Genomic DNA, 25,663 nt, shown 5'->3' with positions numbered 1-25,663 from the left:
TGAACGTTTTACTTTCATCTTAGGCAGAGTAGCACCTTCATCAGCAAGGAAGGAAGTTTCAAGGGATAAGTGATAGGCTGCAAAAACAGCATACTAGACAACATGTTTAACCTTCTTTAGTTCTTCACGAGTTCTGCCCCTCAGCAGGACCGTGCAACCTAAACGCCGGGACAACCTTCAAAGAACATCAGTGTTTTTGATGGTTTCTTGTTAAACTGATCGACCATCTCGTGTTCTTCAGATACTTTCTCCAACCGGAAAAGTTCACAATGCCCCAATCGTGTAGTCGATAAATTATCAATTGATGGACAAACAAGAGCGCCACTGCACCTTGCTATACGCTCCAATAATGGCCTTTTCACATTCAGCACTAATGAAATATCCTTTGCAAGTAGATACTCTTGGGCTTATGAGGACACACTCTTTTCTACCAGCAGAACATTGGGGCGAAGAGCCTCAATCTTTGCAATGATCATCTTGAGATGATCATTTTCCTATTGAAGTAACGTACTAAAAGATGCCAGCTGATTTGGAACTTTAAGAAATTCAAGGGCTCCTCCTAAAAGAAGTAATCTAGGATTTTTGTATTGTGAAGTCATGCGCTTGTGTTTTATATATATATATATTGGATTTGGAAGTGGATTGCTCATTTTCTGCTTTTGTGCCAGAATTAGTCCCAAGAAATTCATCATTCTCCAACTCATAAGGTGCAGAAGAAAGGGACCAAACAGGTTCTTCATCAAGAAGTTTTGGCACCTTTTGGCTGTTCAAGATGAAAAAACTCTCTGTTCTTCATTAGAACCAGATTTCACCATAGTCGTGACCATGTGAAGGAAATTTGCCAAGTGCAAATCAGGAGTTCCATCAAAAAACAAACGAGAAAACTTCATATATAAGGCATGAGAATTTGATTTAGGAGTGGCTACAAAATATTATCAATTTAATTTATCTTATAAGAAAACTTTTCTAATATTGATCTCCAAAACATGCCAATTTCTTTTCTTTATATCTTTCTCATGCGAAATATAAATTTCTCATAATTGTCTTTAAATTATTAAAAAAATAAACAAGAGAAAAGAAATAATAGATAAGAATTTTGGCTTTGAGGCATAAAGAACATTTTTTTAAAGGCAATTATACCTTCAAGATACAACAAAGCCTCTCTAATTAGAAATAATGAAAATATTATATTGAAAGATTTATTTATAATGAATGAACAGACATAAACTTTTATTCAGATGGTTATGACCTTCTATATAATCATGACCTTTATGAATAACAACCTATTTATATTTAAATAGTTATGATCATTTATCATATGATAATTATTTTTATTCAATCATAATTATTTAAAATATGAATAAAATTAATATAAAAATTAATTTTATTCATCAATAATTAAATCTTTCTATTCAATGTGGGATATACCACATTCTAAACTACTAGCATATGCAGCCCTCTTAACAAACAAATAAGGATATGACATGGGAAGTGCAATTGCTTTGAGATAGCCTTACACAGGCATGTTTCACATGCAATTTAAGAAGGATTTCTGTCCATACCCGCTCTTTTTTCACGGAATCCTCTAAAGATTCATCATAGTTGGATTATTCAATTCAGAATTATGCTAATTTTGGTAATTCAAATCGAACTTGGACATGGCAAAGCCAAGAACTTTGAGAGAGCCCCCAATTTTGTATCCATTCCTTGGAACTCTTGAATTCTGTACACTTTGTCTGTCGCACACGACCTTCATTCAAAATTTTTCATTGAATTGCGAAAATAAAACCTTAAGATTGTTAGAGAAAAAAAACACAAGGTTAAAAACATTAAGCACTACAAATTTGATGTGATCTTCTTGTAGTTTTCTAGTAATTCTCTTGTAGTGCAACCATGAATGAAAATGGCTTCAAAACGTGTAACAGTACGATTTTTCTTAGAGTTTTATTCCCCCACCACTTGATTAATTAGTATACAAAAGTTACTATCAATAATCCTAAAAAAAACAATGAAGCTTAATGATTGGTTGCATTTTGTATTAATGAAATTAATCCGCTGAATATTTACTTGCATATAACAAGATTATTGTTCTTCTATAAAGAATTTCTGTAGCAAAACTTTATAAAGGTAATAAGAAATTTATTTGAATTATAGAGGAAAATTTTAACACAAATCACTATATCTAAAAATTATTATTTTACTTTTCAAAATCAGAAATATATTTATAAGAAAATAAACATCTCTTTGTACAAACATAACCATTCAAATAGATGTCTATTTGTATAGATATAACATTTCAAATATGTATTTATTTAAATATACACAAATTTTCAAACATAACTCTTAACAAATAATATGTCCTTTAAAGGAATGTATGATATTATTATTGAAAATGTTCCAACGGATTCCAAACCACGCACATTGACCAGTTTTTGTTTTTAGGTGGGTGGAAGTATTGGTTGCAGAATTGGCATTGGAAGAAGTATTCCAAGGAAGCAAAACAGGATGGTCTTGGTTTTGAAGGCCGGCTTTTTATTTGAGGAGTGCCAGTGCTTCTGCTACACAATCAGAAGCAACATTAAGTGAAGAATATTGTAATGTAACATACAAGAGTACGAAAGCAAACAAGGTTACCCTTTCCATGATTAACAAATGGTGTGTATGCAAATAACAGCCTTGATTTGATGTTTATATATACGTTAATTGCAGTTTCCAGAACGTCGAAACTCACTAGAAGAAGTCTCTAACCCATTTTCACTCTGGGTTGACTTCCGAAAGTTGCATTTAAGTTAGCAAGTGGAAAGTCAAGCAGTTAACTGGTTGTTAATGGTCATTGCCCCTGTTAGACTTTAACGTACGAGACGCTCCAATTTTCGTTTCTCTCTCTCTTTTGGGTCGAAAGCCATTGCATTTCAGAGCAACCTCTCTGTAAATATGTAAACTAAAACAGAGTTGTGGACTTTAAAATGTCATATGAGATTTGAAATAAAAGATGTGGAAAAATGAAATCATTCCAAGATTCATGTATGACCTTAAAACAAACAAAATCTGCATTACGAAAACTTACTAGGAGATTTTAGGCTTCAATATTGAAAACTGATTATATAAGATTCGTGCGTATCAAGTCTTTGCATGCCTACTGCTCCATTTATCATTAGCAATTGACATGAATCACATGAATCAATTCACATATTACTGATAAAAAATTATATATCTAAACCAGTCATAATTTTTTTGGTACAAGAAATAAATCATTAGTTTAAGTTTTTAACCTGCACCACTCTATAATTTTATATGTGTAACAGATTTCATATTGGAGTTATATAATATCACCATCAAAGATCTCGAATGATTTTAGGTATTTGTACATATTGCCTGCTTTTTACAAGACAAGAATTAATAACAACCAGAAAGATCCGCAACCACTCTTATTGCAATGCCCAAAACATACACAACTATAACAAAATGAAATTCAGAGAACATAAATGCTAATCCTCTGGTGATAGTATAGAGAAAAAAATTCATTAAAAAACAAAGATAGTATAGAGAAACTAAAAAGAAGCTTTGTCTTATTGTTGCAATCTGTAAGCCTTTGTGATTTGTAGTAAGATCCCTGCTTTCTTTGGATCAACGTAATGATCCTCGGAAGGAGAAGATTCAGTTGAATAACAGCTGAGAAACAGCGTACATGGTCGGTCTAGAACGTGGATTGACAGCCAAGCACGTAAAAGCTACGTTCAAGACAGATATCAATTTGTCTTGAACTTCTGGTGCTGGAGGTAAAAGCCTTTGATCCACGACTTCGTTCACCAGAAGCCGAATTTCAAGAGATGAAGATGGTAGCACAGAGACCAAATCACCAGGATGTTCCCCCAAGATAACTTCCAGAACCAACACTCCAAAACTATAAACGTCACATTTTTCCGTTACCTTCATTGTGTAGGCAAGCTCTACAAAGGAAAAGATAAATGGTCAATTATAGAATGATGCTCATCCTTTCAGGCAACAATAGATTACAACTATGAACTACGTCACCTGGTGCGACATATCCATATGTTCCAGCAAGATCGGTCCAATTAGAAGAGTTTGGATTGAGAAGTTTAGCCGTGCCAAAATCTGAAATGTGAGCTTCAAATACCAAGTCAAGTAAAACATTGTTGCTTGATATGTCCCGATGAACAATCGGTGGTGAGCAATCATGGTGCAAGTAAGACAGGGCATGAGCAACACCTCTTATAATATTTATCCTTTTTTCCCAGTCCAATTGTTTTGCTGCTTCATCATTGCTTAGATTTGTAGCCAAGCTACCCCTTTCAAGGAATTTGTAAACCAAGAATGATTGGTCTGTAGACCAACAAAAACCATAGAACTTCACAATATTTCGGTGTTGTATGTCTAGTAATGCCGTTACTTCATTTTGGAATTCTTTTTCAGCTCTAACTTCATCAGCACGCATTGGATGGACTTTCTTCACAGCTACAACATCACCTGATGACAGCTCTACCCTGTATACACTTCCATATCCTCCCTTTCCAATGCAACACTGAGCATCTAAGTTGTTGGTTGCACTTTTGATCTCAGAATACAGTAATCTTCCATCAAAGGACAATATTGCAAAGAGGTTTTCATTATTCATACTGCTTTGAATTAACTCATTTGCATCTTTTTCCCGCCTTTTGAAGCCAACAAAGCCATTGCAGCAAGTGAAAGGCCAGTCACTCCTAACAGAGGAAACATGATTGTGTCTAGTAACTAGTGGCTTTTCTTAGAAAGTTTGCAAGGTTTTAACCCACTAACATTGCCACACAAACCCTTGTTTCCTTCTAATGCTTGTATTGAAGCATTTTGAAATGCCGTGGTATTAGGAATTGGACCCTGCAACCCATTATGTGCTATGTCAATATATGTCAAGCCTCGTAGTTTATTGAAAATGGTAATGTTACCAGAGAGGTTATTATAAGAGAGATTCAACGTTGACAAGCTCTGCAGAGATTCAAATTGTCGTGGTATCTGCCCTGAAAGCATGTTATGACGCAGGTCTAATTCATCAATTGAGATAACTTGCCCATCTGATCTGGAATTCTCTGGCTGAAGGTGTTATTACTCAAATTCAAGTAGTGCAATTTCAACAAATCCCCTATACTCTCGGGGACGGACTGACTCAATCTGTTTGCAGACAAGTCAAGATACTCAAGATTGGAAAACAATCCTACTTCCCTTGGTGTTCCACCAGAGAGTTGATTCCCAGTCAAAATAAGCCTATTTAAAAGAGTCAGTTTTGTCAATTCCTTTGGAATCTCCCCAACTAAATGACTTAAAGAAAGATCTAGAACATCTACCTGAGTTGAGTTTCCAATCTCAGGTGATATTCTGCCAATGATATTGTTCCTAGCAATCAACAGGCTGCCTAAATTTTTGCACAATGCCCAGTTAGGTGAAATTTCACCATAAAATTCAAGCTAGGATAGACGCCAAAATCTTCTGATATATTTCCAGTCAGTCGATTCCTGTCCAGGCGTACTCTTTCTCAGACCTGTCAAGTTTCCCAATGAGGCTGGAATCACACCGGATAGACTATTTCTATAAAGTACTAATTCGGTGAGAGATTCCATATGCCCCAATTCAGAAGGGATTGATCCCCAAAGACTGTTGTTGCACAAATATAGCAATCTTAAGTTTTTTAAGTTTCAAAAAGTTGAGGGGATGGGACCTTCAAGATGGTTCGTGTCCATGTAAGGTTCCTCCAAACTGCTAAGATTTCCCATTCCTAAAGGAATGTGATCAGAAAGGGAATTATTATAGATATATAAGTAGGTCAGTTTGGCCAGGTTACCCAAAGAAGCAGGAATGGAACCATTTAGATTGTTGTTTTGCAAGGCAAGCTCATAGAGAGACATTAGCTGGCCTATTTCTTCAGGAATGGAACCACTCAACTGGTTCTGAACAAGGTGAAGGGTCTTTAGATGCCTGAGCTGACCAATTTCATGTGGGATTTTTCCAGAAAACTCATTGAATGACAAATCAAGGTAGGTGAGTTTCGAGAGTAGATTGATTTGAGGTGCGATTGTGCCAACAAGTCCACTGATGCTAAGGTCTATTTCTTCAAGATTGGGCAAAAATGAGAATGGAAATGTAAGAAGTGTACCTTTTACTCCATAGCTCGTAAGGTTGATTCTTATAATGCTGTTACCGTTGCAATGGATTCCAAACCAACCGCATGGACTTGCTGTTGCATTTACAGGAGAGAGAGTCCATGACAGCAAAAGAATAGAACGGTTTTGCTGGAATTGAAGGCTGGCTTTCCATTTGAGGAGTGCAAGTGCTTCTGCAGTAGAATCACACGCAACATTATATAAAGAAGAATGAATAGCAAAGAGGAGCACGAAAAGAAACAAGGTTGCTCTCTTCATCATTATCAATTTTAGGTTCCAAATAATATTTCAGTATCGATTTTTAGAGCATATCTATCTGCAATTTGGAGACCTCAAGATTGGAAAAAAGTCTTGAACGCCACCATTTCTAACTATGATTGAAGTATGTTTTTTTCCTCCGAGAAAAGTTGAACTCCCACTATCAAAACAAGAAAAGTTGAATTCTAAGACCAATTTTCTAACGTAAAAGACAAGAAAGAACGACTTGGAAAAGTACCCCATTCACCGGGTCATCCACTCCACTGTCGATTTCCCTATACAAGCAATTACTTAAATCTAGAGGGTAAGTCAAAGTTGAAGAATTGGACGACAGGACTCCACTTCTGACGTCAAGATCAACTCATGCTAAAAAGCAAGTCGATGAAGTTTGAGAGGACCTACTCCACTTCTTGCAGTTTTCCGAAGATAGAAAAAAAATCCCCCACGTCTTAATTTTGACACATTAATTCTTGACTAACATAAAAGAAAAAAACAAAACTCTCCAATACATATTTATAGTTATCCAAAAATTATTAATCTTATCCGATTAAAAAATTCAATCACATGGAAACGGTAGCTATTGAAGTTCTCTTTTATGGATTTTTATTTTTTATTTTTGACATCTATGAAAGGAAATTAATAAAATCCATTTTTAATTACTTGGTAGAAAATGCTTGAGAATAGTTCATTAATTACATAAAAAGTTAAAAATAATATTTTAATAATCTTTAATTAATGTTTATAAACACACATTAATCAATTTTTTTTTACAATGTACGATTCATCTTTTTTATTAATAAAATCCATTTCTAATTTTGAAACAGAGAAAAATAAGTCCACTAATGGTATAACCTGTGGACGGTTTGGGGCTCTAAGGCTTCTAACGAGGAAACTATCCAAAATGCCAATGTCCTGTGGGCCTTCGCCCTGTTTCTTGGTTTCATTCAGCAGCCTTACTTAAATAGTCTCTTTTTAGGAGTGTAATAACTCGAATTCAAGTCAATATCATATTAAGTTTAAGTTTGAACTCAATTTTAAATTTAAATTTTGAAACTCGATTCAAATTTCATTAAATTTTTTTTTTTTAGCTCAAGCTTGATTCATTATAAAAATCAAATTACTCGATCTCGTTCGATTAGGTTCGATTGACATATAAAAATAAATTCAATTTTTATATTCGATAAAAATTCGATTATTTATACTTCAGTTGAAACTCGAGTTCGAGATATTTTATAAATTAAAATAATTAAAATATATTAAAATATAAAAATTTGATTAAATTCACGAATTACTCAAATCAAGTATAAAATGATTGAATTCAACTCAATCAATAAATTGAACTATTTGAATTTGAGCTCAACTTGATAATAATCAAGACAAATTTAAATTTTATTAAAATCAAATCTTAATAAAGCATTAATATATTATTTAAACCCCTACTCATCACTTCCCAAAAAAAATAAAAGTCTTTAACTAAATATCGTCAGATTAAGTTTATTATTAGTAAAAGGAACTAGATTGTAACCGTGTTACGGATAATTGTAAAAAATATATTTTTTTAATGTGAAATTCAAACGATAATAAGAGATAATGAAATGTAGATGAAAATTGAAAGAGAAAGAGCTATTAAATCTGGACTGAGTGAAGAGGTGTTTGGCTGAAGAGAAAGAGTGAATGAAAAAAAAAAAAAAAGATCTGGAAAGAGTTGCATAACAAAATCAAAATTGATAAAATATATTATGAAGTTATCATTTAAAGTTAGAATCAAAAACTAAAATGAGGATATTTTAACAATAAAAAGGGATAGCTTTAATTTATAGGCAATGATTTGAGATAAATTTTGTGCTTGCACCTGAACATTTTAAGAAGTTAAACTTAAACTTTCTATCAAAAAATAAGCAATAATATAGAGAACTACAATCACAATCTAATAAATAACTTATTTAAAACAAACAATGAAAAAAACTAATCTCAAAGTTAAATTGATAGAATTTCTTCAGCAATCCCTGCAACAAAAACAAAAAAAAAAAAAAAAAAATCTCAAAACCAATTTAACAACTCAAGCACAGAAAAACAAAAATAGATTTCTGCTTTAAAAGTCTAGTGACTTTCTATGCATCATCCAAACATCCTATTTATTATAGCCAGGCTTGTTCTCTCCATGACTTAGTTACCAAATTAACCTATGCGTTTAGCTTTTAAAAGTGAAAGATCAATCTCCAGCGAATAAATGTACTAATGCTTTCATAACTTCTCACTACTCTTTTTTAAGGTAACGTAAAATTAGACAAAAAAATAATAAAAATTGAAGTAATAGAAAATAAGACAGTTCATGTATTATGTGCTCTTATAAAGATCTATTAGAAGACAAACAACAATTACATATTAATGTTTTGATTTTAAGGCACATGTAAAATGATTATAGCAGTTAAATTTCATAAGAAACACACCTAATTTTAAGCCTGATTGATTTGCCTTTAAATAGATCTTTTGCTGACAAATTCTAAACTGATTACTCATCTTAAAAGAAGGGAAAAGAAAATTTAGCTCATTCTAAAAGGGAAAACCACAAATCAAACTACTTATTCTAGTTTCAAGAACTATTACAACAATGCTAATGAACATGTAACCCTCCTCATTTATAAAGAATAAGCAGAAGATTCAAAGGCTAATGAAAGATAAGCAGTAACAACAACACGAAAAGCATATGATATGCAACTAACCACATTAACTCGGATATAAATTGAAAAAAATAGTAAAAGCTAAAATTAGAATAACATTGTACAGTCAAACATCTAAGATATAAAAACTCGTACTCATGGCATTACTCAATTGAAAGTTTATGGAAGAGCATCGGATTTATTTAGTTTCACTGTCATTCATTAGTTCAATTTTAAAGATTTTGTAAACACTTTATTTCGTCCAAAAATTTTTTCAGAATTGAAATCAAATTCCAACCGTGAGTTGGGTCTGATTGTGAAATTTGGGACCTAATAAAAAGTTTTTTAATTTGTTTTATTTATTTTTTTAATTTTATTTGTTTAAAAAAGTTAAAAAATAAAAAAAGTCCAAAGTCCAAAAAAATTAAAAAAGTAAAGAAATCAAAAAAAAAAAAAAAAAAACGAAGGATTGTGTTTAGGGATTTAATCTTGGATGAATTTTTTGGGTTTAATTCATGCAATCAAATCAAATCACACCCAGAATCAGTTTGATTGATTTTCCAGAAATGAAAAGGGACTGCATCCCTATAAAACAAACAATCAACCACGCAGATCGGGAAGAGATTTTCTGGTGGAAGCTTTGAATTCTTTTGAGTTTTTCTTGGTAGGTTTTAGGTTTTTTTTTTAAATTTGTAAAATTGCGGAAAAAGGTTAGTGGGAGAAATCATAAGTAAAAGGGGTCATAGTTTGGAAGATGATTGTTTTTTGGCAGTAGGTTTTTTTATTTTATTTTGGGGAATTTAGGAATTTGTAAGGGTTAATCTGGTTAGTAAGGAATCCAATAGATAAATAAAGAGAGATAAATAAATAAATAAATAACTCAATAAAATAAAACGTCACATACAATAAGAAGAATGAATCATATGCTTTTGGTCAATTCTAAAGGGAATAAGATAGCTCTATCTATAGGTTAGGCACTTCTAAGGTTCATTATATGTGGTTCGAGGTTAAAGTCTAAAGGTTCCCAAATTGCTTCTTACATCATCATCCATTACAAACTAGTAACGTACCCCAATCTTCACCCATTATAGGCTACAAGAGAAAAAAGTTTAATTTGAGTGGAAGTATTTTGCTAGCCACTGCGGAGACATTAAAACCTCACGAAAGTAATAGGTACTTTACTTCCTCCTAAAGGAACGGAGCTCGGGTATAGAGCTCATGTTATGCACATGCATATAAATGACAGAATTAACAAAGTAAATAAATATGAATGAATAAAAAATCTATACAAAAGGTTCAATTTTATTAGGCTTTTGGATAACACAAATTTATTTGATGGCCTGACTCTCGGAGTCCCTAGTGGAGTCACCAAACTGTCATAACGTCTAGATCTGGGGATCTATTGCTAGACATTGACTTAAAGAGTCACCACCAATTTTTTTTGTTTAGATGCGATTGGTCATCTAAGGAATCTATCCTTTCAAGGAACACCTAAGATTGACTAAGGGTCTCTAAAAGAATAGGTTCGGGTCTATTAGCCAAAACAGGGTTTGAAAGTTCGATTACGAGTGAAGAAGGTTATAGCACTCTCACAATACCTATCGAAAAATGGTACCAACTTAATTTCGTGTTATCCAATAAGCCTTTAAAATTTTACAATGTAATTAATTATTGAAAATTATTCTTAATTAACTCCAATACTTTTGATAAAAAATTAAGAAAATCTCCTCACTTTAAGAGTATGCAAGAAAATAACTGTTTCACTTACAGAAACTCCATCGTCGAATTATTTAATATTAAAAATTTTTCAAAATAAGAAAGGAAAAAAGAAATAAAATAAAAAGAGAGTAATGATTCAACTTTAGATATAAATCATTTTCTTTTCATTTTAGAAAAGAAACTCATTGCTTTGTACAAGAAAATTTGATACTTTCAACTTTTCCTCAAAATATATTTTTTTCTGAAATTTTAATTTCAAGAAAAATTGATACTTTCAACTTTTTCTCAAAATACTTTTTAGAAATTTTTATTTTAGAAATTTTGTTTTCAAAGAAAATTGATACTTTCAATTTTTTCCTCAAAAATATTTTTTAGAACACTTTTATTTTCAAGGGAAATTGATATTTTCAACTTTTTCTAAAAATATTTTTTTAAAAAGACTTTTATTTTTAAGAAAAATTGATACTTTCAACTTTCTCCAAAATGCTTCTGGCAATTTTTATTTTAGAAACTTTATTTTTAAAGAAAATTGATACTTTCAATTTTTTCTCAAAAAAATATATTTTCTTGAAGTTTTAATTTTTTATTTATTTACCCTTCTCTATTCACTCAAAAAAATAATAATAAATGAATAATGAGCAAAATAAAAGGAAAGTGAATACCAAAGACTTGAGGCTCAGCTTAGGGAATTTGTCGCGGCTCAACTTCGCACAGAAAATAGGTCATCTTATAGCTTAAATGGTACGGAGCTGGAATGGGTCGGGTCACCCAATAGTTGGAGCGCAGATCCTTGAAACGGGTAAAGGGAACTCAATTTCCTAAGCTAAAACGACACCGTTTTGTTAGTGCTATAAAGGCATTCTTTTAAGCCTTTATATTCATTTCACAGATTCTTTCTTTCTCTCTACAATTTTTGCTCTTTTTCTTTCTCTCTATTCCCCTAAGAACACCGGTTAAATTTAACTGGATTCTAAAAAGTTTTGTCAAAATCTGGATTGTTCATTATAAGTTTGTCAATTTTTAGAAAGTAGTTGCCGAAAACTAGAAAGCTGACTGAAAATTGGGAATTCTGCTAGAAAATTCAATCGACATCGAAAAAAACTAGTCGAAAAATTCAACCAACGTTAAAAAATTTGGTCGAAATCTGTTTGGAAAGAGATAAGCTAGTGTAACCAAGCTTGTGATAGTCAACCTTAAACTGAAATACCCCCATAAATATCAAGTACCATGAATGATGCATGATACAACCCCTTTCCGTCAATTGATAGCATTTTTAGCACATAAGGGCTCATCATGTAAAATTGGACCTGAACATCATATGCCACATAGGACTCTAAATTTTTTTTAGACCACTCATATATCTCAACAAAAAATTTCTGATTACCTTTGATCCTATACATTGCAGGCTCATCTATTTCTCCGACTTTGTGGTGTCTAAGATCAACAGCCTTCAAGTGACCCCTTTAATGAAAGACCCATTTGCTAATTTCTGTCACAAACTGCTCATTACCTAATTTTTCAAATTTAAGTAGGCTCTCAGCTTTCTGCATAGCAGTTCTAAACAGCTGGTTACTGAACAAATCTAGAGAGCCAGTGATCATGATCCGAGCATTATTTCTAGCCTGCACAACTAAGACCCACGAAATGGCAAATCCAATAAGCAATAAAGGCCTTAACAATTTAGATTTATGGTTAGTAGAATAAGCTGAAAAAGATGCAGAAAGCACCTTCAAAACCAGGCCATTAGTCGTATTTACTGAATGTGCAATCCGTTTAAAAAGTATTGACGCCTCGATTTTGGTTTTTCCTAAAACAACATTAGATTAGATAAAATCATCACTGGCAATCAATGTATGGTCACCCTTAGTTCTAGAAATTGCATAGCTTTTGTGATCAATAACCATTGCCGATGAGTCCTTATTGGAATCAACTCCATATTCAGCAGCAACGTTCTTAATCAAATCAGATGCAAATGCATCAGCTGCTACTATCAAGTCATGACCTGAGTCAACGAAGTCAATCACCGCTGCCAAATCCAAAGATCCACCAAACCTTTCGGTGGAAGGAGAGAAGAGGATCAAGGCGTCGTAGAGGTACTGGCCGTAACGTTGGAGGGAGAGAGACAGATCGTCGGTGAGTTTGAATTCGAGGTTGAAGCTACGGGATTTCAGGGAGCTGAAGAAAATGGAGTGAGATGATTTGAGCGAGAAATCGTCGAGTAAGACTAGAACTCAACGATCCAATGGAGATTCAGGATTGAAAGAGAAGCAAAAAAAAAAAAAAAAAAAAAAAAAGAGAGACCCTAAAAATGAAGAGAAAACAAAGGTTCTTCATTTTCACTCTTTTCTGCAACAGCGACGACTCTTCTTGGCTTCTCATCAGTGTCCCTTCTGATTTTTTGTAGTTTTTTTACTTTTATTTTTTGTGTCTCTTCTATGATTCTCCCTGGTTTCTGTACTCTTGTTGCTGTCCCCCATTACTGTGAATTACAGTGATATATAAAACCATACTGATAGAGTTTTAGTTCAATTCTAATTAGCATCTAAAGTTAAAGATTAGCATCTAATTATACTTTTTGATAACAATCATCACCAAGTTTAATCTCAATCTTTTAGCTTTTTCTCTTCTTTTTTTTAATTAATCAGATAATGAAGAAAGAAAAAGAAAATAAACAATAGATTGACCATAAAATAAAAATAAAATAAAATAAATAAATGATAAATACGAAATAAAAATGAATAAAAATTCCTACAATCGAGCTTAAACTGGTCTCAATTGATAAAGAACCCCAAACAAAATAGGGTGTCTACAACTGTCCCTCTTTGCGTAGTTCTTGTGTAACAGGAATTGTGCAAAGACGTAGACACCCCTCATATCTAGATAATCAGCTCAACATGTTTGTTTTATTTTTTTATTTTATTTTATTTTTAATTAGACACTCAAACTTGCTAAATGGCATAAAACTCCCCTATGAAGAGCTGACAACTTTTGAAAGAAAAAAAAATAAAGGCATCTCTAAGCAGAGGCTGACAACTTTTGAAAAAATAAAGGCTCTCTAAGCAGAGGCTCAACAACTTAGAAAAATAAAAGGCTCCTCTAAACAAAGGCTCAACAACTTAAAAAAATAAAAAGCTCATCTAAACAGAGGCTCAACGACTTTGAGAAACATAAACAAAGCTCTTCCAAATAGAGGCTCAACGACTTTGAGAAATAAACAAAGCTTCTCTAAACAGAGGCACCATAACTTTGAAAAAATAAATTGCTCCTATAAACAGAGACTCAATGACTTTGAAAAAATAAACAAAGCTCCTCTAAACAGAGGTTCCATAACTTTTAAAGAAATAAATGCTCCTCTAAACAGAGGCACCACAACTTTGAAAAAAATAAATTGCTTCTTAACAATCATGACCAAACGAGTCATAGATCATGTCTGATGGAATTTGTAATGGAAACTCAAAGATTCACAATTTGAGTTCAACATTCAAAGGCTCAGATTCACAAGAACCTTTCAGTTTAAAAAAAATTTACTAAAATTTGATTATCAAAATTTCAGTTTCATAAGAATTCAATTTTGCAAGATATTAAGATTTGCATTCGCAAATTATAAGACTCGCATCCACATTCAAAAAGTCTCATTTGAATTTTGGAGATTTTCATCCAAAAGTTTAAAGCTTTTCATTTGAGTTCAAAGGCTCACATGCAATAAAATTTAGAGTTTCACATTTAAGTTCAAAAGTTCTCACTCAAAAATTTAGAGATTCGTATCCAAAAGTTGAGTTCAAAGCTTTTTGTTTGAATTTTGGAGATTCACATCCAAAAGTTCAAAGATTTTCGCTCAAAAATTTAGATATTTGCATCCAAAAGTTGAGTTTAAAACTTTTCATTTGAATTTTAGAGATTCACATCCAAAAGTTTCAAACTTTTCATTAGTTCGAAGATTCACACCCAACAAACTTTAAGATTTCACACTCAAAGATTCTCACTTGAAATTCAAAGATTCTTAAAGATTTTCATTTAAGACTGAAAGATTCTCATTTGAAAATGTCTTAAAGATTCTCATTTAAGACTCAAATATTTTCATTTGAAAATAAAGATCCTAAAAAAAATTCTCATCAAAATATTCACAATTTTTTTTCAAGTGACTCAAAATTGTGCATGTAATGAATATTATGATCATTGATGCAAATGCTTCCTTAATGATGCAAATGCTTCTTTAATGATGCAAATGCAATGATCCAAATTCTCAAAATGTAATATTCTTATCCATGATTCAAAATGCATATCCAAACCAAATTTTTAATCATTTTTTGAAAACAATGCTAATGCATGTAATGCAGATCTCAAAGTCATGAAATTATTAATCAAAATATGATAATATAGTCCTCAAGACTCCACCATCTCTCATATTTTTTTTTTAATTTCTCAAAACTTTGGAACAAGTTTCATCAACTGATCATCATTTTCATCCATCACAGGCTTTTTACAACTAGCAATTTCAGAGCAAATTTCTGTCCTCCATCATTTGGGCACCACTTATAAGCTTCTTAGCACTAGCCACTTTAAAAGAAATTCTGTCTTTTGATCATTTGATCACAATTCATAGGTTATGTCAATCAATTTATACATGTATCCATCTCCTAGTTATACCATTTCTTTCAAAATTTTCCTCCTCTTCATTTTGTTGACCAATCCGTCATTGTATTCCTCATTTGGTGACATCATGTGTCCTTTCAAATCATCTTTTTCAGATTTCTACCATCTTTCATTTTGTTCCCCCTATCATCTTGAATTTTTTTTCAAAAGAATGCAAGACTTTTTCATGCACATTGTCATTCATTCATCATCATTTCAAATCATGACAAATATAATGCAATCATATATTTTCTCGATTTATTTTTGGGATGTGAGAATAAAAGAGCACAAGATGAACTGGAAGAAAAATAATCAATGAGGAGTGAGTCTTGGTACAACAGTAAATAAGGGAAAGGAACAAATTCAAAGCATATCAATTGGGATGGTATTGAATAGTGTGACGACATCCAAACATTCAGACAATTCTTAACTTTAATCCAAGATTCTTTAAAAACTCATTCCATTGACTTTTCAAAATCATATTGAGCTTATTGGACTTTGCTCCAACTTCAAGAGATCTTCAAATATCTTTGATCTCTCATCCATGTGAACTATTTATCAAACTTTCAACTCAAAAATTTTTCTACCCAAATAGCCCTTTCGGGTTCTCAATATTCCTTTTTCTCTCCTTTCCATTTTTTTCTTTTTTTATTTTTTTTTCTTCTTTTTTTTCTTTTCCATTTTTTTCTTTTCTTACTTTTTTTTTCTTTTCCATTTTGTTTTCTTCATTCGTTCACCCATTTTTCACATCAATCTTTAAAGCAACCAAACATGATTCTATCATTCCATCATGAGCATGCCTTAGCCTAACATATGACCATTCAATTCGAACATTCACATTTGATCCAAATAAACTTTTAAAGGTTGTAATGTAGGCCATGGTGAAGGGTCATAAAAAGAAATTGATATAATAGGCTCAAAACATTTATTAAAAAGGTTCAAAACCAAAAGATCATCACTTGATGCAACTTGACATTTTACCTCATTATTTCAATATTTTTTTCTTTTTTCACATACACCTCACTCTTCATAAAAAGATTCACATTACTTTATCCCAAATCAGGTATGACATTTTTTTTTTTGCTCTCTTTTTTTTCTTTTTCTTTTTTTAGACCTTTTGTCATCTTTAGGGTCTTTTCTTTCTCAAAAATTACCCCCCAGTATGAGGGTGATCCTTGGTTGGGATTTTTTTTTTTTAAAATCTTAACAAGCTCAAAAGGGTAGCAATTAATGGTTTTTCAAATGGTAAAAGAAAAATGATCATTTTTCATCTCAAATTGAATGCTTTCTTTGAATATCATATATTGAACAAAAATAAGCTCATGGATCCTTACACATTTTTAGGATATATTAATTTCGTATTTGCTAGTAGCTGGCTTCTTTTGCTTAAACAATCTCTTTAGATCAATGTGAATGAGTTCTTAAAATTAAATCGTAGAATTATTGTTATACTTGTCTAAACTTTCATCACTTGAAATTTGAGAATGGAAACAAAAGGACATCAAAAAAACATGGAACAATGGATGGATGAAAGAAAAAATGTAATGAAATGCATCAACTTATCTTTTATTAAAATGATAACAACTGAAATCCTATTACATAAAAGAAATCCTAACATTATTCTAAAAAAAATCCTAAAATAATAAGAAACTTTCAACCAACTTTATCATCACTCTCCCAAAATCGTGTTCTTATGTAGGTGAAAGATCTTTTATTGACATTTTACCCCTTCATTCACTGTAACTCTTCAGGTCTTTTCGGATCAATGTGTTCTTGATTCTCTTTCATTGCATTGACATTATGATTAGGCAATGAATTACCACCAACATTAAGTGTTGTTGCTCTTCCTTGATCAAAACTTACCATTTCATCCTTGATTAATTATTGTACCTTATGATTTAGAGCAGTGTAATTTTTAGTGGAATGACTAGTAATTTCATAGTGGTACTCACAATGAGCTGTAGGATCATACCACTTAGGATAGGGTAGCTTGAGTGGCTCCACACGATTGAGGATAATCAAATGGTTATTATAGAGCTCTCGATATAACTCCATATAAGTCATAGAGATTGGATCAAATACGAGTTTTTTTTGGATAATTCGTTGCTCTCGTAAACCACTTATTAGGTTAGCAGAATGAGCTTGGGGCCTTGTGGAAGGTTGAATATTAAGGCTGTATATAGGAGTTTGAGGGCTAAAAATAGATTGATATCAATGGGTAAGATAGCTATGGAGTTGAATGGTATAGGTAAGATGAGGTATTGTTCATAACAGGATAGTATGGAGAATAACCCTGTGGATAGGGTTGGTATCCCCCGAACTGTCTGTCAAAACCTACAGCTTGAGCTTCAGTCTCTTTTTTTTCGGGTGCCTTTTGGTTTTTCCTCTTTTCAAGTTTCCATTTTTAATGACATTCTCAATGATTTTACCTAAGATCACCATGTCGGTGAAGTGTTTTATAGCATTTCCTATCATCTTTTCATAATAGAGAGATTTTAAAGTGCTGACAAATAATATAGTGGTCTTTTTTTCAGTCGAAGAAGGTTGTACTTGAGTAGCCATATCCTACCACCTCTGGGCATACTTTTTAAATGATTCAGTCATTTTTTTCTATATTTTACAAAAAAAAATGATCAAGAGCTAGGTCATATGATATACCGGTATTGACTGATGAAGTCACGGGTCATATCACTCTAAGAAAGAATACGATTTCTGTCTAGCTGGACATACTACTTAGCAGCAGAGCCAGTGATATTATCTTGAAATATGTGCATCAAGAGCTTTTCATTATTGGCATGGGCAGCTATTTTTTTACAATACATAGTAATGTAAGTCTTCGAACATTTTGTACCATTATACTTCTCAAATTCTGGCATCTTGAACTTCAGAGGGATAACCACATCCGAGATTAAACAGAGTCTAACAGCATCGACAGACCCATAAAAACCAATCATTTTCACTACTCGAAACATTTTCTCTAATAGGTTTATTTTTTGTTTAGCTTTTGAGGCTTTTAAAATCTTTTTCTCCTTGGGCCTCAATTTTTCTTTATCCTCTAGATCATCTAAATTAGGTATTGGTATTAGTTCTACTGTCTTTTCAGTAAAGACAATATTTATGTAGCTTTGGTATTGTGATGGATTTGAAACTAATGGCATTCCAAGGTATGTGTACCCTATAAAATATGTGAACTGCTGGGACGGTGGACCTTGTGCAGATTGAGCTTGATGTGACCTAAAACTAGAAGGGTACAGTGAGTCATCCACTTCTTGTGATGGATGATCTTGTTGACTTGTGTCTTTTTCTATTTCTTTTCCTTTGTTTAACTTGTTGAGAGCATCGAGAATCTTACTCAACTCATTTTTCAGCTTTTCCTGTGCCTTTTTTAATTTTTCAAATCGGTGAGAGTTTTTTTGCTCCATTTATCTGGCTCGAGCCCTTGTATTGTATTGGTGAGTGAAGTTGCTTGGTGGAGCTATCCTTGAACCTTTAGCACCATAATTATGATTAGAAATGCTATGTTATGCTTTATGTATGATATGTTGATGCATGAATGGAATGTGGATCTTCATGGATGAAATGATGCAAATGATAATGTTAAAACAAGATCATGAAAATGATGCATGGAATGAAATAATGCAGATGCACAAAATCAAACAAACAATATGGTTAGTATCACGGATGAAATAAAAGTGATGTAGATGCATCATGTTAGATACGATAATGAAAATTATGCATAAAGTCAGACAATCAAAATGATTAAATAAACACCTTTTTTGTGTCCTAGTTTCAGGGTATATCTATCATTGGGTAGGAAGGGCTTTGTCTTATGTTGGCCTCTTAAGTGTACACTATATGTGGTTCAAGGCTAAAGTCTAAATGTTTTCATATTGCTCCTTACATCATTGTCCATCACAGACTAATAAGGTACCTCAATCCTCACCCATTACAGGCTACAAGCGAAAAAGATTCAATTTGAGTGGGAGTATTTCGCTAGCCACTACGGAGGCATTAAAATCTCACAAAAGTAATAGGTACTTTACTCTCTCCTAGAGGAACAGAGCTCAGGTATAAAACTCATGTTATGCATATGCAAATGAATGACAGAATTAACGAAGTAAATAAATAAAATGAATAAAAAATTTATACAAAAAAAAGTTTAATTTTATTAGGCTTTTGGATAATAAAAATTTATTTGCAGCCTTAACTCTCGGTTGTCCCCAGTAGAGTCGTCAAACTGTCATAACATTTAGATTCGAAGATCTATTGATAGACATTGACTTTAAGGAGTCGCCACCAATATTTTTTATTTAGGTGCGATTGGTCACCTAAGGGATCTATCCTTTCAAAAAACACCTAAACTTAAGGGTCCATAAAAGAATAGGTTCGGGTCTATTAACCAAAACAAGGTTCATGAGTATGGTTACGTGTAAGGAAGGTTATAGCACCCTCAAAACGCCCATTAAAAAATGGTACCAACTTAATTTTGTGTTATCCAAGAAGCCTTAAAAATTTTACCAAGTAATTAATTATTGAAAATTATTCTTAATTGACTCCAATACTTTTGGTAGAAAATTAAGAAAATTTCCTCACCTCAAGAGTATACAAGAAAATTATTGTTTCACTTACAGAGGCTCAATCGTCGAATTATTTAACATTAGAAAAAAATTCAAGAAAAGAAAGGAAAGAAATAAAATAAAAAAAGAATAATGATTCAATTTTTGTTACAAATCTTTTTTTTTTTTTAAACTCATTACTTTTGTACAAGAAAAATTGATACTTTTAACTTTTCCTTAAAATTTTTTTGAAGTTTTTATTTTAAGGAATATTGATACTTTTAACTTTTCCTCAAAATGTTTTTCTTAATAATTTTTATTTTTGAGGAGAATTAGTACTTCTAACTTTTCCCCAAAATGTATTTTTTGAAAATTTTATTTTAGAAATTGCATTTTAAGGAAAATTAATACTTTCAACTTTTTCTCAAAATACATTTTTTTTGGAAATTTTATTTTAGTAATTTTATTTTCAAGAAAAATTGATACTTTCAACTTTTTCCTAAAAATATATATTTTTGAATTTTTTATTTTAGGAAAATCATTAAAAAAAGAAAAGAATATTAAAATAAAATAATAATAATAATTAAGGAATAATAATAATAATAATAATAATAATAATAATCAATCAATCAATGAATCAAAGAAAGAAAAAAAAAACTTTAACGCGGCTCGGCTTGAGGAAGAAAAATAGCTCGAAAAAGCGACTTGGGAGTGCACGGCTCGACTCGGCTCGACTCCAGGGGTCACCCGATTGCAAAACGTGCGAATCCTCTCAAAATAGTAAGGCTAAAACGATGTCATTTTTTGAGGGTATAAAAGGCTCCCATTTTTATTTTTTCACATATTGCTTCCTTCCCTCTCTCTCTCCTCTTCTTTTTCACTTCTTTCTCTCTAAAAGAACCTAGATTTCGGTTGAATGTTCTACCGAAATCTGAAAAAAAAAATCAAAAACTTCAAAGTTAGCCGAAAAAAGTCATTGAAAAATTCAAATGCCGTCAGAAACTTCACTGGATTCTAAAAATTTTTCAAAAATTTTTCAAAAAAAAAACTCTAAAATTTCAAAAAAAAATTTCCTAAAAACTCTAAACTGCCTTAAAACACTATTTTTGCTTCTTTTTCACCTTTGTATTGTTTCCCACATGTTCTGTGTGATTTATGAACCTATTTATAGGAATTAATTAGAAGAGTTTCTGATCAATTTCAATTTTCTTTGAGATTTGGATTCAATCTTTGAATCCAATCTCAACTTTGTTGGCCCCCAAATTCACGACAGAATACATTTCAATTTTTTCTGATCCTAATTTTAGCCAAAGATTGATCAAGAAAAAGATAAAGTAAAATAATAATAATAATAATAATAATAATAATAATAATAATAATAATAATAGATAAATATATATATTAATAGATAATTAATAAATAAATAAAATATTATTAGATAAATAATAAAAAATATATATAAATAAATAAATAAAAATAAAAATAAATTTATCCATTTGAATCAGATCCAATTAATCTGAGTTTAAATTAAATTAAGTGTCTACACCACTAAAAAATTACCGTTAACCTCTTAAGTCGCGATCTGACCTTTTTTTTTTCTTTCAAAACACTCTTAAATCTTCTCGACCTTCAAAGTTTTTGGTCAAACCCTTCTTTTTTTTTTTTTTTTTTGCTTAGCTTTCTGCTTTTGGGGCTGTCGGTCCACATTCCCGAGAGCTGTTTGTGTGTGTTTGGTTATGATGTTTTGGTTTTCTAATAAGCTAGAAAAATAAATTTTGGGTTTCTATCTAGGGTTTTTTTTTTATAGAAACTTTTTTTATAACAACTCTTCTTTTTTGTTTTGACAAAACCCCTTTTTTTTTTCTCTTTGAGTTTTCTCTAGGATTCTCCGTTGTCTTACTAGATCGATACTCTATTTATAAAGTCAAATAAAATCTAAGATCCCTTAAAATCTAAGATTGTTTGTTAAAAATTTGCTTAAGATTAAATCAATTGTCAGAGGGCTGCCAATGATTGTCAATGCAGCTGGCAATGGTTGGAATATTGGACTTAGGGGTGGATGCATTTAATGCACCAAAACTTTTGACAAACAAACCAAAAAAGATAAGAAAGAAAGAAGAAATAAAATAATAGTAATAATAATAATAATAATAATAAACAAAATTACATTTAAGTTAAAACTACACAAATTGGATGTTCATTCGACATCACCATCCATTATTACAATAGTAAGCCACATCCATCATCATTAATAACCTTATTTATAGAAGCACTGGGTGAATTGTGTTTCCTTAAATTAGATTAAGGTTACCAAACTTTCATATTACCTCCTATATATAGCAATTTATTGAAAGCCAAACTGCTATGGCTATACCATTACTGGAGGAATCACGAGTTGATCAAGAAATATTTGAAATAAATTTCACCTCAATTTTTCAATGATCCCATTTTTATATATGACACCTATAATATTTCATTGATGTTCTCCGTTAATATTTAGTCTATAAATATCAACTCAATTTGGAATTAGTTTATTATAATTGTTTCTCAAAATAAAAATCCACCATTATCCCATAATGTTTATAATATGGGTTTAGGGTCAATAAAAATCAAAATCCACCCAATTAATTATTACTTATTAGTGTCAATAAAAATAATCATATATAGGCTATTGACAGTCATTACAATACTAACAAGTAATATAATTACTATTATTCAACCAAAAAAAACATAAATAGAAAATTGAATTTTCCTGTCAACAACTACTCTATGATCCAACTTTGCCAAAAATGGGGAAATATACATAGAAATACCCGTATTATTGGTCATATGTTGTGGAAATAGAGCCATAATCAAGTTTGCTTCTATAAAGACAAATATATATATATATATATATATACATATTACATAAAATTTATACATATAAAGCAATAATTGATTTTAATTAATATGATCATTTTTTTTGTATTTCTTGGAACCATACATAAACTTCAACAAATAACTTAAGTCATGTTTAATGTATAAAATGATAATCATTATATATTATATTTGATTTTGTATCTAATTAAAAAGGATAGAATTACAAGAAAAATTATCATCTCTTTGGTATAGGATAATTCAATCTTCTTAAAGTGAAAAGAATTATTTTTAATTCATGGGTTTAAACTTACATATTTTATTATACCCTTAAAAATTATATCAATAATTTAAATTATATAAATTTTAAAAAAAGATAATTTTGATTAATAAATAAATTATTCTATTATAATATTTGCACATATCAAACATAAAATAGATAGTATTATTTAATCTAATCTTATTAATAATATTATTTTATTTTATTTTATTATAATCTTATATATCACACGCATACTTAAAGGGCTATAGTAACAATAATGCCAAATATCTGAAAAATTATATAAGTAAAAAAAATTATCAACAATTGTATCATCTATTAATAGAATGTTATACAGTTATACAGATTGTGGATATAGCGGTACTTAATTTGTGTTTAGTTGCTGCTTTGCTAATAGTAATAGGTATGGCAGGTCGAACCGATCCCAACTGCCAATCCAAAACATAATTAATATTTCATTAAATTGTAGGACTTGATTAAAATTGGTTACTGCTACCCACTTTAACTAACCCTATATTTGGATTGAGGGAAAGGGAAAGAAAAGAAAAGAAATTAAAAGAAAGTAATGAAAATAGAAAAAAAAATTTATTTAGATAAATTTTTAATTTAAAAGAAACTAAAGAAGTGAAAACTCAATAATCTTTGATTTTTCTTATAATTTTTCCTTTTTTAATATCTCAATTTGAGAGAAAAACTAAAAAAAGAAAAGTTGAAAAATTTTTAATTTATAAAAATATTATTATATCTATATTTTTATTATGATATTAGATTTAATTATATAATTGACACTTCTTATAAAAAAAAATTTTTATGAGTATTTTATATAACATCACAAGTTATAAATATTTTATGATTTTTCAAGTCTTAATAACAAAACAAATTAAATTATTATCAGAATAAATTAAAAGACTGAATTAAATATAAAATTAAGAGTAAATTTATAATTACCTAATACATCTTATTGTATTAAACATGCACGATTTTATTTAAAAAATTTGTTTATATAAGCTAAATAGTATAAAAATATATTTGTTTATTATATATTATTTTATAAAAAAAAGATTATAATTAAAAAAATATATTATAATAAATTTTTTTTTTTACTATTTATCCAAATAATAGTTATTAAAATTTTTTGTTTATTAATTTTAATTATCCAAAGAGTACAAGCACTCTTTTTTTTCTTTAAAAAACTTTTCTCTCTTATTTTTTTCTTACTTTTCTTTTTCTTTATTTATATATATTCAAACATAGCGTAAATCACAATGGATCAAACCCATTTTTGGGTGCAAAAAGATTCAAACGTAATTTATTAGCTTGAGAATAGTAGATTGTGACAGTTATTCTCATAAATGGGAAGTGATTTAAAACCTTGAAATTAACATTGAGAAAGAGAAAAAATACGTACATGAAGGGAAAAAGAGGTGGGTTGAGAGCATTAAACAGAGGGGGGGGAAGGGAAACCGATGGTGAGAGTGACAACCGATGATGAAAGATGTTGAAGAAAGCGAGGTGGTTTGCAATGGTCAACCCTTGAATTCTGCATTTAAGTGAATTCAAGATGGTAGTTAATGAAGGCAGGTAGACTTACCTTGATTCCTTGAACCCTCTCTCTCTCTCTCTCTCTCTCTCTCTGAATAATATTGGAATTTGACCCTTCTTTTTTTTTTCTTTGCTAAGATTAATTTTTTCCCTTAATTATTTATGCCAATCTGCTGTCTATTGTCAGTTTAGGGTCTCACAAATTTACATTTGGTTGGTGAAATTGGGTAAATTTCATGAAAAGTCACTCAATTTATATCCAATTTTTATTTGGGTTATTGAATTTTACTTTGTCCCATTTAAATCCTTAAATTTTATTAAATATACTAAAATTGCTCATTCTAATTCATTCTACCTAAAATTTAACCCAAAAAAATGGATGAAATTTGTTAAGGTAATCAATTTTAATATATTTAATAAACTTTAGTGATCTAAATAGGATAAATTAAAATTTAATGACTCAAATTAGATTTGAATATAAATTTAGTGACTTTCATGAAATTTAAACATCAGCTGACGTGTAACCCCAAGCACATCCTACGCGTTTTTTCTCATACGAAGAAAACTTTATCATTTCTTTCTTTCCTCTTTGGGGGGTTTTCTTCTGCTTCACACTCAACCTTTCTCAAGAGAAAAGGTATTACCCATATCACGGGCCAGTTCAAAAAAAAAAAAATATATATATATATATATATATACACACATGAACATGATGCATGGAAATACTGACAGGTACATATTGTAAGTTCATAATTAAACTTGAATTCATCAACAATTTTATTTTGAATATAATTAATTGAATATTCGGCATTCAGGAAAGACGAGGTTATCCTTTATTGTATTATTAAAGGAGAATTTAAAATATAAATCATTGAAAGATTTTATGGATATTTAAGTTATGATTATCTCGTACTGAGAATCGAAGAGAACGTTTGTTTGTTGGTCCAAGAAGATAAAGAGTAGTTAGTTCGCAGGAGGAAATTGGGATTTTGGAACATGAAGATAAAG

The 25,663-nt window shown here is 30.7% G+C and overlaps 2 pseudogenes across 1 annotated transcript; both read right to left on the bottom strand.

Annotated features, from left to right (window-relative positions):
• Positions 1 to 3,517: 3,517 nt before the first annotated feature.
• Positions 3,518 to 6,438, bottom strand: LOC149519576 (uncharacterized; annotated as a pseudogene). The gene is made up of 2 exons (XR_016340877.1): positions 4,036 to 6,438; positions 3,518 to 3,950 (listed from the first exon to the last, which is right to left on the bottom strand). The product of XR_016340877.1 is annotated as an uncharacterized LOC149519576 (transcript).
• Positions 6,439 to 11,712: 5,274 nt separating this feature from the next.
• On the bottom strand, positions 11,713 to 15,511 carry LOC111301533 (dolichyl-diphosphooligosaccharide--protein glycosyltransferase 48 kDa subunit pseudogene; annotated as a pseudogene).
• Positions 15,512 to 25,663: the final 10,152 nt, after the last annotated feature.

The sequence above is a fragment of the Durio zibethinus genome, chromosome 3 (assembly GCF_047325235.1).
Source record: "Durio zibethinus cultivar Kanyao isolate XHJ-2024 chromosome 3, ASM4732523v1, whole genome shotgun sequence".
Classification (NCBI taxonomy): Eukaryota; Viridiplantae; Streptophyta; class Magnoliopsida; order Malvales; family Malvaceae; genus Durio; species Durio zibethinus.
Note: the sequence above shows the minus strand (reverse complement) of the source record. Positions and strands in the feature narration are given on the sequence as shown.